General features: G+C 43.0%; 1 protein-coding gene across 3 annotated transcripts in view; it reads right to left on the bottom strand.

Annotated features, from left to right (window-relative positions):
- PTPRT (protein tyrosine phosphatase receptor type T) overlaps positions 1 to 18,769 on the bottom strand; it is an 800,956-nt gene that overhangs the window by 593,698 nt on the left and 188,489 nt on the right. The gene's annotated exons all lie outside the window — the stretch shown is intronic.

Genomic DNA, 18,769 nt, shown 5'->3' with positions numbered 1-18,769 from the left:
TGAATTCTCAGATGAGGAAATGAAGGTCCAGAGTAGTTTAGTAACTTGCTCAAAGTCACACAGCTAGTTAAGTACTGAGATCAGAGTCTGAACTGGGAAAATCATACTTTCTCCACAATGCCCTTTTGCATCCAAAATCCACAAATATCAGGGCAAGAATATCAGTATTCTTAACACTGAAGAAAGATTTATAGACAACCTCTAATGGTACTAATGCTCTATACATTTAAAGTCATTTAGTCATCATGAGACTGTGACTCCAGCATGACAATCCAATGGATCCAACGATGTCATTTTGTATTTGATCCTAGTGGCAATGGGGTCCATACATGCCTCTCCCACCCTGACAGGGTCTATTGAAAAGGAATAAAAATGGGAAGACACAGAAGTAGCAAGATGAAATTACATGTAAAAATACAACACAGTGTGCCAGGAAAAGAAAAGAACAGAAAAGAAAAGAATAATCTGCCTTGGAAATTTACCAGGATTCAAAACCTAGTAAGACAAAGATTGGTAACAGGCATAAAACCCAATGTGATACCTGAATGAACTGAGGCAGCACAGACTGTCAGGTCACGTATGTGGATGGGAGACTAAAGTTCAAGAGGGAGCAGCTCTAAGGGATAAATAGGGAAAATGCAGTTTTGTGGCTGATTGCATGGGACAGCAGAGTGGGGACAGGAAGACTCCGGGTACTGGAACAGGGTAGGCAGGCTGCTGTTTATCAAACAGAGATGGGTTGTTTCTGGTGTTCAACCTGTAGGACTGAGGTAGGCATAAGACGGGTAGGAAGAGAAGTTAGGTGTATAGATCTGAAGCTCAGAAGAGAGATGGCAATGGGTAGCTCATTGAAGCCAGGGGAACAGGTAAATCTATCTAGGGAGACTACTGTGTAATGAAAAGAGAACCAGTCAGAAGGACAGAACCCTAAGAAACACCAAATATAGAAATCGGAGATGAGAATCAATGGACATATGATCCTATAAGCAGGTCCTCAATGTGCATGAGCTGGATAGAGTTTTTATTTGAAAAACAGAGCTCACAGTGCAGGCTTCAGGAGGTAAAGATACAAATCCTTTCTACTGGCCCAGGTAAGATGGGAGTTTTCTAGGGTATGAAGGCATGGGCCATGCCTTAAGAGGATAAACAGGTGAGGTAAGATAGGAATGCCCTAAGGAAAATGGAGGAATGGCTATGGAGGGGAAAACATCAGGTGATAAAAATTCAGAGCCTGCCTAAGCTAAGCCTAAAGAAAGATAAGAATGCGCAAATATTTGACACGTGTTAAGGCCAACGAGGGAGAGAATTGATTCTGCTCCAAACAGAGGGCTGTGACTTGTGAGTAATGATAAGAAATAAAAGCCATTGATTATCAGCTGCAAACACCAAACCACTTGTTTACAGAGTTATTGTCTCAGGGAAATGGAGAAGAATAAAAAGGGAATGAAGACTTGTAATAGCCACAGATGAGCATGTCCAAGTAAACAAAGCTGCTCCTGTGCTGTTGAGGGCGGGGTGTAAACTGACCCAGTTTTTGAAGAACCATTTCAAAATCTTGAAAATGCTCACTGATCCAGCAACGACCCTTCCAGGTACGTATGTATGTATTTATATATTCTAGAAAAAATATTAGATGTGTGCACAAATTATAGTCTACAAAGATATTAACTGTAATTTTTGAAAAATTAGAAAAGACCGGGCACCTGGGTGGCTCAGTCGGTTATGTGTCGGACTTCGGCTCAGGTCATGATCTCATAATTTGTGAGTTTGAGCCCCACATCAGGTTCTGTGCTGACAGCTCGGAGCCTGGAGCCTGGAGCCTGGAGCCTGGAGCCTGGAGCCTGGAGCCTGGAGCCTGTTTCATACTGTGTCTCCACCTCTGTCTGCCCCTCCCCTGCTCGCACTCTGTCTCTGTCTCTCTTTCTCTCTCTCTCTCCCCGCTCAAAAAACAAACGTTAAAAAAATTTTTTAAAGAATTAGAAAAGACCTAGATGTCCAGAAATAAAATACAATTGATGGTGCATCCATATAAGAGCATCTTAAGACATTAATCAAAGCAACAGTTCCACCTTCTCACCCGTTTCGCCTATATCCTATGCCACTCTGGCTTCTGCGTCTTCATACCCCTCAATAGCTGCTCCCGTGAAGTCACCAGTGACCACCAGGTTACCAAATCCAAGGGGACCCTGTTAGAGTACAGCTTACTGGACTTTCAGACAGGGGACAACTTCCCCCACCCACAGTTTTGCTGCTGCTTCCCCGACAGCACCACGTTTTCTTCACATTCTGCTTCGCTAGCTAGCTGCCTCTGCGATCCAGCCTCACCGTGGTGGCCATCCTCAGGGCTCACTTCTGTCCTACCCACACACACTATCTAGGTCGATCACATTTATACCACCGCTTTGTGGGGAAAAATCTGTGCTTCCATGGAAAACTAGGTATTGTCTATGGCGGCAAGCTTCCTTGTTATCTGATTCAGACTCTAAAGGAGCTATTTGACAGGGCTGCAAATTGTAGCTAACTGACCACAATGCAGAATAATTTGTCTATACACATGCAAATGGTTCTGTCAGAGGGAGGGACAATCCTCCTCTTCCTCCCAAAGGGGAGGGAGAAAGCCAATTTTGCCCCTATTTGCATAGTTGTGTCAATATTCCTAATCTATAAATGTTCTGAGTTTTGGATTTGCCCCTGTACTGATTGTGACACCTTACCAATTCCTTGTAAATGAATTAAATACAACCAGGTTCCTATTTATAGATCTATGAGAATTATGATTTTACCTTTTCTTGAAAATTATCTTTTAACAGTTTTAAAGAATATCTAGAACCAAAGAATCCAAATGTATATTCCCATTCCTGACCACCTTCCCACCTTACTGATCTGTGTATACGTATAATTGGTTCTCACTGTTTGTAATAGTTCTATAAAGTTGCACTGAATTAGCAAATGCTCGACCATTGTTCCTAGGGGAGCCTCTTATACAACCTTTCCATCAACCAGTGAAAACACAACCCTGTTATTTATTTATGTATTTGTTTGTTTTATAAGCTATAATACATAACTGTTATATATTTATATATAACTAAACTATATATGAACTATAGATAAATATAACTATAGTTAATTCATTAGCATTGAACTCACAGCCAACAGCACTAGAACTCATGCCTGAACAAAGCTGACCTAACACACGTATTTTCTCCATAAGGCACATCATAGCCTTCTTGCTCTTAGTATCACCAGGCAGCACTTTAGCACGACACTCAGGGGCCATTTTAAACAGCAAAACCGCCCACAAAAATCACAAAAATGGGAAAATGAGGGCACTAAATAGACCACAAAAAAAGGTAATTTATTTACCAGAGGGGGTGTAGAAGAAGGCAGAGCATCACCTTGTTTGACCTCAGTCTGGAATGTAAATTTTCCAAAACTCCACGCATGTCTGAGAATGACCATGGAACTCACGAGCGGTAATTCTGGTGTCACAGATACAGTTTAGCGAGTAAATGAATGTGCAAATACAGAATCCACAAATAATGAAGACGGACTTTATTTCTGTATCCATATTAAATGTGTGTCCCTCCCAACAGTCTTCAGGATCCATAAAAACCATATCTATTTTATTCATCATGCCACACTCTTAGTACCAAGTTCCATACTTGATGCATGAAGCTATTCCATACGTATTTATACTAACTTAAGCTAAAAAAAAAAAAAAAGTAAATACACGAGAAAATATTCATTACACACTGTTAAATAAAGAAATAGGTTATAGACAAAATATATACATATTGGTTCAAGTTTGTCCAAGGAGTTGTACATTTGAAAAAGAAAAAAACAATAAGCGCCTGGGTAGTTCAGTTGGTTAAGCGTCTGACTTCAGCTCAGGTCATGGTCTCATGGTTTGTGGGTTCGAGCCCCTCATTGAGTTCTGTGCTGACAGCTCAGAGCTTGGAGTCTACTTCAGATTCTGTGCCTCCCTCTCTCTCTGCCCCTCACCTGCTCACACGCTCTCTCTCCCTAAAACACAAACGTTAAAAAATATAATAAAAAAAGATAAAAAGAAAAAAGAAAACCCAACAACCCGATTTGAAGGATCATCCCAAAATTTGTAGTAGTTATCTCTGAGTGCTGGCATTTATTCTTTTTTAGGGTTTTATCCAAAATTAAAATGATGAAAACTATTTCTTTCATTATCACTGCAAAATGCCATCAAAAAGTGACCACCCGCTTTAACTTTCTCACCATGTTCAGTGGAAGCCGGAAGCACAGGCATCAGAGTCTCCCTAACTGGGGAGCACATGTTCTGGTCAGCATCTCCAGCCTGCTCACGTGACAGGCTTCATAGCTCACTCCTCAGGGCCAGCACTCTCCTACATCATTGTCTTTCATCTGGTGTCTCTGAAAATACGTGGCCAGAATTAGGCATCATGCTCTTGCGATATTTTGTGTGGCATACCACAAGTGTCCTGATGCCCATTTATTCTGAACCCTAACTTCCCCACAATACGGAACATCATTACCTTGATAGCCACACCTAACTGAGCATGCACACCCATCCATTCTTCAAACTTCTGCACATGCTAGCCAAATCCTGGGATGAAATCTTAAGCTTCTGTCCTCAGGGGGTTACAGTCTAGCAAAGCTCAGCACAGGGAGGTAGCCCTTTACTGTCTGTGAGAGGCCTTTAAATGTCTAAGCTGCCGTGGCTTTGATCAAATGCTTTGGGGTGGGTACAGTAGTCAAGGACACGTACTGACTGTAAAAGGCAATTAAGGGTCACATTATTGACTTCTTTCTTCTTGGGGATATTCCTCTGGGCTCAATTTTATTGTGTTTAGTTCATATACCATCCCATATAAACTAGTCTGAACCAAGTTTAAATGGATTTGCTGCTTAACCTTCAAATAAAAAAAAAAAAAAACATTTAATTAATTAGAACCGGCCTCCTCTGCCCATCCCCTCCACCTTTCTGCCAAGCCATGTGTTTAATCCAATATTCACAACACTTAGAAACCTTCTGTAGTGGCCAGAGGGCAGGAGTCTGGAGGGCTTGGGGTCAGAAGATGTGATTTCACAGACATCTCAAGATTTGAGATTTAAGGAAGGTCACCTAACTCCTGAGAGCCTCCGTGTCCTCCAGTGTAAACTGGGGCAATCATCCAGGTTAGTCTCAGTCACAGTGAAGACCTACAGAGATGCTATAAAGGCTTTAGAAAGACAGCACTCTAATGGACTTGCAAACAGAGGTGGTGCTGGCCACTTGGGCAGGGCGGAAGCTTTCCTCCCAAAATGAGCTTCCCTAATGGTGGTCTGGCCGTCTGCTCAGCCACTAGGTCAGGTCAGGGGATTCAAAGTTAGGGCCCTCACTCTGATAGGCTTTCTTTGGTGATTTTTTTGGGTCAGGCTCCCAGCTTCCCTTCCTTCTCTTTCTCTAAAGAATTCCTCATCCCGTCTACCCAGTCCCTCACTGTGTGGGACACCCTAAGCTTTTTCCACCAGTGGTGTTGGAATGAAAGGTCACACAAATGTAAACCAAGCTGAAAACTCACCGTGTAGCAAAGACCAAAATAAACTGATTAATGAGTTAAATGTAGAACACGAGACTATTAAAAATGCCAACTTGGTAACAGCTTTTTTATTGCTGAGTGATGATGCCATGTTGGGTCATTTAAATTTTTATCGATCTTTCTGACTTTCCAAAGTTTCCACAGTGCACATGTATATCTTCCCAACATGCATTCAACACCTATTGAGTGAGTGCCTACTATGTGCCAGGCAGGGTGTAAGGCAGTAATGACCAGAAGAGAAGAGGGTACTGTCCTCAGGGAATGCACAGTCTAATGGAAAGGACATGCAATAAACAAAGACACACAAACAATCAGATGATTACAAATCGAGTAAGTTCTGTGAAGAGTGTTATTAATGGTTAGAAAGGGGGGCACCTGGGTGGCTCAGTTAGTTAAGTGTCCAACTTCAGCTCGGGTCATGACCTCACAGTTGGTGAGTTCAAGCCCCGAGTCCGGCTCTGTGCTGACAGCTCAGAGCCTGGAGCCTGCTTCGGATTCTGTGTCTCCCTCTCTCTGCCCCTTTCCCGCTTGCACTCTCTCAAAAATAAACAAACATTAAAAAAAATTCTAATAAAAAATGGTTATAACGGCAAGTAGAAAGGAGCCTAACTGAGATCAGGACATTAAGCAAGGTCTCCCTGTGAAGTAAGCTTTAAAGGAACCCGGAAAGGAGGATGGTGGGGGGTGGGGGGGGCCAGGCAAGGGAAAGGTGGAGAGTGAGTTCCAGGGAGAGGGAGCAGCTTGTGCAAAGGCTGGGGGCAGGCAAGAGCTTGGCCACTGTGCTTTTGAGGAACAGAATAAAGCCCAGAGTGGCGGCTGCCACATATGAGGCAGGCTGAGGAGAACGCAGAAGCAGAGATTGTAGACAGACTTGAAATACCACTTCATGCCTGTGAAATTGGCAAATTAAAAAAAAAAAAATCATGGTAACACAATTCTGCCAAGGTTACACTGAAAGTGCTCATATCATTATGAAAGAGCACAGTTACTTCACTGAAAGCCATCTGTGAAATGTAGCAGAAGCCATAAGGATGTCTCTACCTTTTAATACCTCAACTCCTTACAATGTAGTCTGAGAAAATAATTCAAGCAGAAGACTACAGGCCGGGAGAGGACGATACTTTGGAAACACCCAAATATCCAACAATACAGGCATCGTTTAGCAAGCTACTGTAATTAGACTCTGAGGAACACGATGAGCCATTAAAACAATATTGAAAACTCCTTAAGAACCTGTAAAATATTAACTTATGGTGCTGAGTGAAAGGAGAGGGCTATAAATGGCACATGGGGCATAATTACATGGTAAGAATGGGATCAGTGATTGAAAGGGAATATGCACTAGCAAAAAAAAAGATATTAATTGGTATATGGGATAGAAGTTCTATTTTCAAAAATTCGCTTTGGTGTCAAGACTACTTCATGTTTTTCAAGGATGAAGATCAAGGTCAATGAAGGAAGGACAGCAGTAACCCCCACAGCAGCCCTGGGCCCAGCTGGGAAAAGGGCTCACAGGAAGAGCTGCACATGGCTCTAGTGATTCAAGGCATCCCCAACTAGGGAAATCTATATGGCAATGGCGGATGGGCAACAATTCCCTGCTGGGTCCTCAAAGACACCCCAGCTTCCACTCTCAGCTCCTGTCACAGCTCTCCTTAAGCACCTCAGAACGACAGCAGGTCAAGACAATGCTGTGTGTGATGTAGAAACCATGACTGACACTGGCTTCTGTCTCTTGTGACGTGTAGTCAATCCCTTTGGGAGCACAGCAAGAGGCTAACTTCGCCCCCTTGAACCCACTGCAGTGGAGGTGTTAGGAGTTACTGGCTAGGAGGGCCTGGAGAGGGAGAGAGAAAGTCTGTCTCTCGGTGTTAAATTGAAAAAGCTCACATTTACTAAACACCTACTACATTCTGGGCATTGTGCCAAGCACTTACAGTTATATACCCAAGTGGGTAAGAGCAAGAATTAGAGTCAGAATCCAGGGCCTCTATCCTTAGCCACTTCCCAATTGTTGTGACTTGCAGTCAAGTACTTTGTGGGTTGCAAGCAGATTCAGTGAGTTATTAGTCATCATTAATACCAATGGCCCCAATTTCTATTCAGTGAGGTCAGCAATATTATCCCCATTTAACAGGGAAAATGGCTCAGAGAAGTTAAGCAAATTGCCCAAAGCTACCCAGCATCCTAATGACAGAACCTGGATTCTAACTCAGATGGGGCTAATTTGTCCCTGGTTCCATCTATACACAACATAAAGCCGTGTTCACATTCCAGGGTTCAGCAGGCGTGCAACTGTTCCTGTACCTTCCAAGAATGTCAGTGATGCACTAACTATGATAAAAATAACCTCTCACATTTATATAGAGTACTTTACAATTTATAACAATCTTTCACATCCACACTTGACTCTGAGAGGGAAACCTACTTTCCAGTTATATACATTTTATACAACATAGCAAAACAAAGAGAAAATGTTTACAGTGGCCCACAATCTTTTTAAAGGTATATATTTATATGTATATACATGAATATATGTGTGTGTGTGTATATATATATATATATATATATATGGCACATACATATAAATATATACTACATATATGGTGTGTCCGTGCACGCATAGGAGTACAGATAAATTAAAATACCTTCTTCTTAAGGGAATGTTGTTCTCATTACAAGAAAGGATTTGATCTCAGCATCAGTCGCCCTCCCCACACTCCTTTTGAGTATTCAACTCAATGCAAAAGATGTGCAAAGAAAGGCCTGGAGCTGAAGTCCGAATCAATCTGGGGACAGTGGAACTGCTCTGGAGGGAGAAGACTTTGCATTACCTATGTGATCCAGGAGAGAGAGGAGAAGGTAAAAAATCCCTGCCAACTGTAAGGACCTTTAAGTCTGCAGAAGGACTGCAAGTTGTTTGCTGGCAGCATAGCAATGCAAACCCTTGTCTGTGTCCCACTGAACACTGAGAGCAGTTCTGCTGCTGCAGGAAACAACCCTGTGTTCCTGCAGCTTTCGGAGAGTGGTGGAGAGGGGCCAGCTCCACACTGGGTCCAGTTGGGACAGCCAGGAGAAACAGAGCAATGTTCTAGAACTCAGGGCAGGCAGTGAACAGGGGCCACATGCGCTCCCCCTGGAAATGTAGGGGGCAGGATCTGGAATGGGGAATTCTGGTCAATACTTCACAGCTCTGCTGATAAACTCACTAGCTCATGGGGCTATGTATCTATATTTCAAAAAACTGGGGCAGTAATTACATACACAATTCTGCAAGCTGACTTTTGTTGTTGTTGTTTTTAACTTATCAGAGCATGAACACTGACCCATGCCATTAGATACTCTATGAAAAACATGGTTTGGAATACCAGCATAGAATTCCACTGTTCACACACACACAAATTTATTTACCTATGCTCTTACTGTTGTGGCACTGAAGTGATTTCCAAGTTTTGCCCTTGTAAATAATGCAGTGATGACCTCCATGTATACAACTCCTTCTGTGAAGCTCTGATTATTTTGTTAGGAAAAAAAATTAGTGAATTGTCTTCTAAATACGCTGTGCCACTTAACCCACTTGCAGAAATGCCTGTAAAAGACTGCTTTCACTGCTCCTTGCCAACGCTGGTTTTTACCAGTGAAAAATAGGTATGTTTTGGTAATCTTACAGGTTAAAAGTGCATTTATTAGATTATCTGTGACACTGGACATGTTAAATTTGTTCTTCACCATTCACATTTTGCTTGACAATTACCTGTCAATATTTTTTAGCCTTTTTTTCTATCACGTGACATTTTTATCAACTTGTTAGAGCTCTTTTTATGTGAGAATATTATCCCTTTCTTCTAAATTCTGTTGTCTTTTCCCATATCCAGCTTACCTATTTGTTTTTTGAGTTTTGTTAATACAGTAGAGAAGCTGTTCTTTTCCTTTTCTTTTTACATAGTAAGATTCGACTCGGGTTTATTTATTTGCTCTTAATGAGCTGAAAGTCCTTCCGAAGAAAAGAACAATATTTTCTTCTGGTTCTTCCTTTTTTCTGATTTTAATTTAAGTTCTTAATCGATCCAGGATTTATTTAGCGTATCATAATATACATGCAACACATTCTATTTTTTCCAAATTATTAACCAATTACAAATATACTATTTGTTAAGCAATTCTCCATTCATATAAATTTTAATAGCTAGTTTCACTCTATACTGGATTATTCTCTGGGCTTCAATTATTATAGCTATAATAAATGTTGATATTTCACAATGAAATGTCCCCCCACACCACTTTTTTAAACTGTTCTCCATTACTTTCTCCTCTATATTATTTCAGATCAATTTTGAAATCACTGTCAAGTTCCAGAAGGACTCCCATTAGGGTTTTGATTGCAATTGCATTAAACCCATAAATTAATTTGGGGAAAACGGATATCCCCACAATATTAAATTTGCTAATCCAACTACATGATATACCTCTCCATTTATTCAAGTCTTGCTTTATCTTCCTCAGAAAAGTTTTGCAGGGGTTTATGTTTTCATACGTAGTTGCAGTATGTTTCTTGGTTTCCTCCTAAGTATTTATGTTTTAATTGCATTTGAGAACAGGATACGTTTTATTATATTTTCATGTGGTTATTACTAGCATACGGCTATTGCTTTTTGTTTATTTGCTTTGTGTCTGACCATAATACTGAAATCTCTTAATAATCCTAATACCTTTTTTTTTCTTGGTTTAGTTTATTCTCTTAGGCTTTGATGCTGTAAGAGTATTTGCTCCTAGAAATAGTAATTCTAAAAAAGTGACTTTCCATTCCTGGCTTACTAAGTAAGAATTCTGATCGGTAATGAAGACCGATTTCTTTCAAATTATTTTTCAGCCTCTCTGGAGATCATATGGTTTGTATCCTTTGACTTATTGATATGAGGTATTATATGAATAGCTTTTCCAGCATTCAACATTTTTCATCAGTGCCTTTCTAGAATAAACCCAACTTGGTCATGGTGCCTTCTGCTTTCATAATGATGCTGGCGGTCATAGAGCTTTGTAGCTATGTACTTACACACTCAGTTCCCAGCCAGGCCACCTGGTCAGGTATAAGGCCTTGGGTAAGTCGCTTACCTCCCAGATGATGGAGGAAATCATGGCCCCTCCACTAGGCTGCTGCAAGAATTACAAGTAAAATCCTCCAAACAACCTCAATGCTATGGGCCTTGTATATCATAGATACTCAAACTGGGTAGCTGTTGTTTTCATTACTATGAAACAAAGGAAACACACTTTCTTGGTATTGTTATCTCAAGGTCTTCCCAGGTATAGGAATGAGTGACCTCCAGCTGTAACATATTTGGGAGTTACTTTTTTAATCCAGAAAGTCTGATAAACAAAAAAACCAAAGATATTAGATTTAATTATCATTAACACTACCTCTCTGTGGCTTTTTCTTATCTCAACTTTCAAGGTAAGGAGGAATCAAGGAGTATTTATTTCCCCAGGAAGGTCTGTTGGCTTACTATACTTCACCTTCTGAGCCCTAGTTCTCTAGGGATCATGGGGGAGCAAAAAAATCTAAACCTAACAATGTTTTACAGGGTTTTTCTTGTTACTTTGGAATTTCACCCAAGGCTACAGAACCAGAAAGAGTAAGGAGTAAGTATGGCTGCCTCCTGCAGAGAACCTGAGGCACTTCCAGATGTCCTCCTCAGGTCCTCAGGGGCTGGAAGAGGCACCCAACTGGACCCTCCCTCCTCTCTTCAACACCAGGCTCAACCCACACAGCAAGGAGGCTGGGTGGATTGGGAGGAGAGAGTCTTGGAACCTGTAAACAGGTGTAGGGAAGAAGGCTTTAGCTTTCCAACTCATCTTCCCGAAGCCAAGGGAGGAGTTCCATGGTAGCCACCTGTAGACATTGTGTACATAGAAGGAAGGAGGGGAGAGGGTCTGCAAGAAGAGGAAGGGGACATATCATGTCCCAGCAGATGCCTGCTCACGTGCAGACACCCCCTGGCTCATGTAGCAGCTCCTGAACCAGGTATGGTGAGAGCAGGTTTTCTCTCTCTTCAATCCCTCCTCTTTCCTCCATGGTCCTATGCTCCAGGGGAGGAAGGAGGCACAGAAGCAGCTAAAAAGGCAGGGAAGGAAAGGGAAGTGGAAGAGCAATGAGCACCCCTTCTCCAAATAATTTTGCACAGGTGGTTGTCGTAACCATCTTTTGTGGGTGCCTTCAGTCTGGGCTCACCTGCACGACTCTGGCAACCATGTCCCTTTGAGCATGGTGTGGCATGCACAGAAGACCCTCCTTCCCTAGTCTGTCACAGTGCTGGAGGTTTCCCCGGTGGTCTTCAGATTCTGCTTTGGTTCTAGGTAGGATGGTGATCTGCCTGCTATTGGCTGATCTTGCTGTGCCTCCCTCAGACTCAAGGGTAATCTCACCAGGATTATGACAGGGCAGAGATAGGAGTTAGAAGTCTGTGCTCACACCACCATCCTGCTCAGAAGGAAGTTCCATTTGCGTTTAATCTAGACCCCTTCTAATCTAATCTCAGACTAGGTTATGCTACCTGTGCATTGAAGCTGAGGCTTACAAAAATTTTCTTTTAATGGCCTGGAGTGCCTGGCTGGCTCAGTCAGTTAAGCGTCCAACTCTTGGTTTTGACTCAGGTCATGATCTCATGGTTTTGTGAGTTCAAGCCCCATGTCAGGCTCTGGGCTGCTAACACAGAGCCTGCTTGGGATTCTCTCTCTACCCCTCTCTCTCTCTGCCCCTCTCCCACTCACGCTGTCTCTCTCTCTCTCTCAAAATAAATTAAAAAAAAAATTTAAAAAGGCCTTACAATGCTAGTTACATAGCTTTGTTCTGTTTTCTAGACTCTCAATTTCTCTTTCTCTCTTGCTGTCCCTCCACTCTGCCCTAGAACTGGATGCTGGACTGAAAACATAGAGCCCGCCTAAGGATGCTCACTGAAGACAGGACTCACCTCCGCTCCCTGTTCATAAGTCCTCATGCTCATAAGCCTTGGCTTCCCAGGAAAGAAAGGGGTCTGGATAACATGCTTCTCTCTCCTACGTAGGACTTAGATTAATTAGAAAAAGAGCAACTCCTATCTCCGCCCCTGACCTCATCATCAGGTATCACTGTAGCCACACATCAATGAACCCAGAACACCTGCAAAGCCATTGTTCGCCATCTTCCCAGGAGCTTAGGGCTTCGGCACTAATCCACCACTGTCTGAGCAAGTAAAGACAATGGCACTAGAGCAGTCTTTTTACAACAGGGTCCATCACACCATCAGTTTAGATTCCGACACCCTCTTCCTAGGCCGGAGACGTTTTTTGTTTTTTGTTTTCTTCCAAATAATGTTCCTTAAGGGGCTTCTATGTTTTGGATTCTCTGCTAGGCTTATAACTTATCTCACTGAGGCTTCGCCACAAAACAGTGTATCATAATCTCCTGTAAATGGAAGAAACGAAACAGAGACACAGACAGATGCACTGTCATCCAGATACAAGTGCCACCTTGAAATAAAAACCAGATTCTTTTTGGCTCTAAAGCCCCTATTCTTCTCACTAAATTCTAATGACTACTCTTACTTCATTGAGCTCAGCAATTTGAATTTCTCCTTTCTATTTCCTTAGAGAAAAGAGACAGACACCTATCACTTCAAGTAGGAATCCATAAATATGTGAATAAAATATAATGTGCAATCAAACCTCAGGTGGAGGGAATACTAAGTGAGCCCTCCAAAGCAGCAGTATTGCACATTTCTGGCTGTACAAAGTCACTTTTCATTTGGAAAACCTAAATTCGGCAATACCACAATGAAGTGGGTACCCAGGCAATGGGGCCTTTAATTTACAGGGAGCAAGCAATCACAGGGAACTTCTGATCACCTGGCATGCTAGACTGTGGATTTGTGATTCCACAACTGCAAAGTGATGGTTACTGCCAGAGTCTGGCTCAAGCAGGACCTTTAAGGATAAGGGGAGGAGATTTCCAGAGCACAAGAGAGCTAAATTTGGGTTGCTTAAGACCTGTTTCTGAGATAAGGAGGAATAGGTCTCTTGAGAGTAAAACCAGATCCATACACGAGTGGGTGTGGCATGGAGGCAGATCTGGGTGACAATGAGGGAGAATGTCTTTTGTCTAATGCTGGGTGATAGCTTGAAGGCATCAACAAGCAGGTGCATGGCCCATTAAAAGTGGTACCTGCAGAAAAGATGAACTGGACCAGTGTGGTGTCCACACCTCTCATCATCTCACTGGCCTTCCCCTATTGCTGACCCTGGTCCCCATTCTCAATGCTGTTGACCTTGGTTCTCCTCATGGAATCCAGATAGTTGATGCTAGCAGCCTCTGCTCTTTTAAACCTACATGATATTCTGTTTCCACATAGGACCCCAGCCAGAGTTTTATGATAACCAGACCAATATTAGATAGAGAGTAATAGTAACCACCCAGGATCCCCAGCAGTTAGAAGGTCTGCTATGGGAGCGCATGATCTTCCCATCAGAGATAGCATTCAAGGTGAGGCTGGGTGGGCACCAGACAAGCTCCTAGGACCCAACTAGTATCCATGGATGTCTGCTGTTGGGGATGTGCCAGAGAAAACCACCCACTGTTCTAGATAAGAAAACGTCTGAGAGTCTAGATTATGATCATCGTGTTCTGAAATAGGATTTCCTGTGAGATGATGAACAACAAAAGAAAATGGTACACCCATTCACATGCTAGTCAGTCCAGAGAAACGGACATGTCAGATTTCCTGCTTTAACAATTCACAACCACAAGAGCAACAAGTAATAATTCATTTTATTACAGGCATCTAAAGAGTATTTGGAGCTTTTCAAAGAACTCTGATGTAAATTATCACATATGCACCTCACGCCTGTATCTCAGGAAGGATGGCAGATGATTAAAGAGAGCAAAAGAACAAAACGATGAATGAAAAAAATAAATGAATGGGGCATCTCAAGGGAATAGTATGAAGAAAGAAAATTAGACTGCTTTCATTGGTACTAAGGAGTCCCTTTGATTCTAAAATGCAGATGCAATCAGGTAGTTCTCAGGGAAGATGAAGGGGTACCCTGCTGGTCCCTCCTGGGCTCCAGGCTTCCATATGCCATCACCTGCTATGCATCTTTATCTCAAACACAACATATGCAAACCTCAACTCATTCTCTCGTCCCTAACCCATCTATTGTGTCTTGCATCTCGCCCAACAGTTCCACCACTCACCTCCCAGCCATCCAAACCAGAAGCCATAGAGTATCATCTTTGGCCCTCTTCTCTCACCCCTACATTCCCTGTGTGATAGTCTGTCCAGGTTCTGGCATCACTGGCTAACAGTCTTGCTCTGAACTCGAGACTATTGAGCTAGGATGGTGCTTTGCAGCCAAACTCTTGAAAATGTCCACCTGTAAAGGTGTGACCCCGTTCCTGATGCACCAAGGATATACCCGGCAAGTGGCCTGTCAGACCTAGCAGACCCGGAATACATCCACACCTGCCCTTGCTGAATTGTCCCCCAGGTATCTTCCTGAGCTACACCCATGCTTTAGCCTGAGCGCCTGCTTTTTTTTTTTTTTAATTTTTTTTTTTCAACGTTTTTTATTTATTTTTGGGACAGAGAGAGACACAGCATGAGCGGGGGAGGGGCAGAGAGAGAGGGAGACACAGAATCGGAAACAGGCTCCAGGCTCCGAGCCATCAGCCCAGAGCCTGACGCGGGGCTCGAACTCACGGACTCACGGACCGCAAGATCGTGACCTGGCTGAAGTCGGACGCTTAACCGACTGCGCCACCCAGGCGCCCCTGAGCGCCTGCTTTAAGCCTTTGCCACCAATGCCTAGAACAGAGCTTGGCCCGGGGAAGGAGCTCAGTAGATGTTTGCAGAAAAGGCCTACAGCCTCAGTGGACTGACTAGACCATGCAGCTGGTCTCCATAGTTGCCAGTCTCCCTACCATGCAAACCCACCCTCAAGAGGACATGTAGACAGGAAACCCCATCAAAGCATGTGATGGGGAATTCCTTGAGCCAAGAGACTTAGCTCTAAGCACTGAATTGATTTGCAGTCTTGGGCTGATGATGCTGTACCTTAGCCTTCCTCCCATTTACCTCTCAGAGCTGCCTCAAGGATCAAGCAACATAGTGGGCACACCACCAAAGTGGCACGTAGGTGTGGCACAGCGTATCAGTGATTCCTCAATGTGAGTATGCCTCAGCATCACTCAGAGGGCTCCTTAAAGCATAGATTTCTGGGCTCCACTCCCAGAATTTCTGCATCATTAGGTCAGGGCTGAGGCCTGAGAATATGCATTTCTAACAAGTTCCCAGGTGATGCTGATGGTCCAGGGACTAAACTCTGTGAACCAGTGTGCCAGACCATTTTAAGAGCACTGCCTTTCCCCACCGATCTGGTTTTTCTCCCTGAAGTATGCTATTTCAATATTCGACTTTATGTTTATGTTTTACCCTTTTTGCTGTTTTGCTGGAATCTTAACATAGTCTGTAAATTCCTCTGGGCAGAAATTATACCTTCCACACTCCACATTCTCTCATTTTCTGTTTTGCAAAATAATGAGTACATTTCCAGTGCGATTAATAATAGAAAAAGGAAGGGGGGGGACCCACACTACCAACCCCAATAAACAGCTTCCACAAATGGATACCAGCCCTGGAATCCTCTTAAAAATTAATTATGAGGCAAAGAATATTCTACCATCAGTGGCAATGTGGGAAAGAAGATTATGTTCTTGATGACACATTTTGTAAAATGTGGGTTATTCAAGATTTTAGCTGTAACTTACTTAAACACCACCATTTTTTGAAATATAAAACCACAAACAGCATTTCAACTCATAATTTTTATAGTGATAGTCAGACAATTGTGTTTTCAACATGCAAAATCCATTACACAGTCGTGGCAACAGTTTGCAATAGATTGTAAATTTTTATTGAGATGATCATCTTCCGATTGAATTTCAAAATGTATTATATGATCATCAGCAAATACGTCCAGAGGGGCTGCTAAAGGACTTTCAGTATCATTTATAAAGATCAAAAACCCTGGAAACTCTTAGATTTACCCTGTGGAAAAAGAAAAGTCTCATTGGTAGGATCAAATCAATTACTTTTATGGATGAATATTGAATTGCAAAGCTGAGATAAGGTATTACCTGGTTTAATAACATAATCTTATGTCCTTTTAAAGTAGTAGGTTTCGTAATCAGGTTTCAATAAGGAATTTTGCGAAAGGCCCACTTTTGAAAATAATCAAGAAAATGGCATTTCTATTTATTATAATGGTCCGACAACATCCAAAGGAATACTCCCAAGCAATGGGCATCCTCACTAACCTTGGGTTATAGACCACCCAGACGCACTACTGAGGTACGTAAGAGTGATTACAGTCAGCTCTGCTACAGCTCTTGTTCTGACAACTCACATGTGTTCCAACATGATTGACCTATTAGGGGACAATCTGAGCATAGCACGAATGTCACATTTGTTATGTGTGAGTCTGCACATAGAAACACTATTGAAGCAGAAAACTGCACTCAGCTCCACTGAGCCACGCGCGAGTACAGAGAACGTACCCCCCTCAAACATTGACCTGCTGCCTCTGTTCACAGCACGTGCTGTGAGCCCCAGGCACCCACAGCTGGTGTCATGACTTTCCATCACGTTCAGAAAGCCCTCTTCATCACCACCCCAGCTCACAGGCTGCAACCTGCTTCAAAAGCAAACCCGGGGTCTCTCTGCAAGGAAACACACTCTATGTACTGCAGTATTTATGCATATCCTAAGCCACTGACAGGTGTGAACTGTGTGACCAGTTTTACTATTTTCCTCTTTTTTTTTAATGTGTCATTGATGAAGAATGAGCGAAGTACCCTAATCCCATTTTCCCCCATAACCCTGATAGTCTTTATCGCATAACTTTCCATACTACAGTGATTTTCAGGGACGCGTATGTCGCATTATAGAACTAATTGTATTTTGTTTTTTTCTTCCATGGGGGTCGTTGTGCCGATGGGTCCTTCTCTCCCCACCCGGAACCCATCAGTGACTCTTCCTCCCTTGGAATCCAATGGCTCATGCTGCTGCTTCCCTGGTCCCCCCTGGCAGAACCCCGGCACTGTATTCCATGCCAATGGCACAGACTTCTCTATCTTTTCATTGGGGTGACCAATGATCAGTGGCATTAGAGTCAGAAGAACCTGACTGCAAATCCTGACGGTGCCACTGGTTAATTCTACGACTTTGGACAAAAGGTTTTAAAATATAGAGTCTCTATTCCTTCATATATATGTGAGATAAAAGTACTTACATCAAATGGTTAAAGGGGGAAAAAACCACACTGAGTTCTTTTAACTTCTTGAGTTACATTCAGAGCTGTAACATCTCAGGAATACAGTCAGGGATAAAATCCTAGCCAATATCCCTTATTAGAAACACCATAGAAGCCTGGAGTTCCTGGGGATAGGATACAGTTGGTTCAAAAGAACCTTCTCAGACACAGTCCCAGCCACCAAATTCTTAAGCGACAAACCAAAAACCTCAGAGAAACTGGGGGAGGCACAAGTCCCCTGGGGTATACTGAGCCAGGAGCTTGGAGGGATATAGAATCCAGAGGACCCATGAAGGGACAGTCCCAACCTAGACTGTTTGGTTGGAACCAGGAGGGCCTGAGGGATACAGAGCCAGAAAGCTCTCAAGGACTAAAGCAGTTCCAGAATCCACTGAGAGGCACTTTCAGAGCCAGGAGGTACTCAAGACAAAGTTGGCATCAGGAACCTTTCAGAGACGTAAATAGAACCAGGAACCCTCAGGCAAAGTGTCAAAACCAAGAGCTCATTAGGGTCACAGGCCTAGGCAAGGAATCCTCAGGGACAAAGTTAACATCACAAGCACCTGAGATAGCTAACAAGAATCAGAAGCACACAGAGGTGTAGTCCAAATGAGGCCGTGACAAGGCACACTCTCAGAGCCAGGAGCCCTGAGAGACACTTCGAGCACTAGGAAGCCTCAGACTTACAGTGGCACCAGGAATCCCTGGAGGCACATAACCAGTGTCCCATCGGAAACACTGCCAGAACCAGGAATGCTCCAGGACACGGCTGGAGTCAGGTGGCTCTATGGGTCCCAGTCATCACCAGAGCCAGGAGGGCCTCGAAGGCAAGACCAAAGCCCTGACTGTTGCTT

This window comes from Panthera leo, chromosome A3, assembly GCF_018350215.1.
Source record: "Panthera leo isolate Ple1 chromosome A3, P.leo_Ple1_pat1.1, whole genome shotgun sequence".
NCBI lineage: Eukaryota > Metazoa > Chordata > Mammalia > Carnivora > Felidae > Panthera > Panthera leo.
This window is presented reverse-complemented; position numbering and strand designations above follow the sequence as displayed.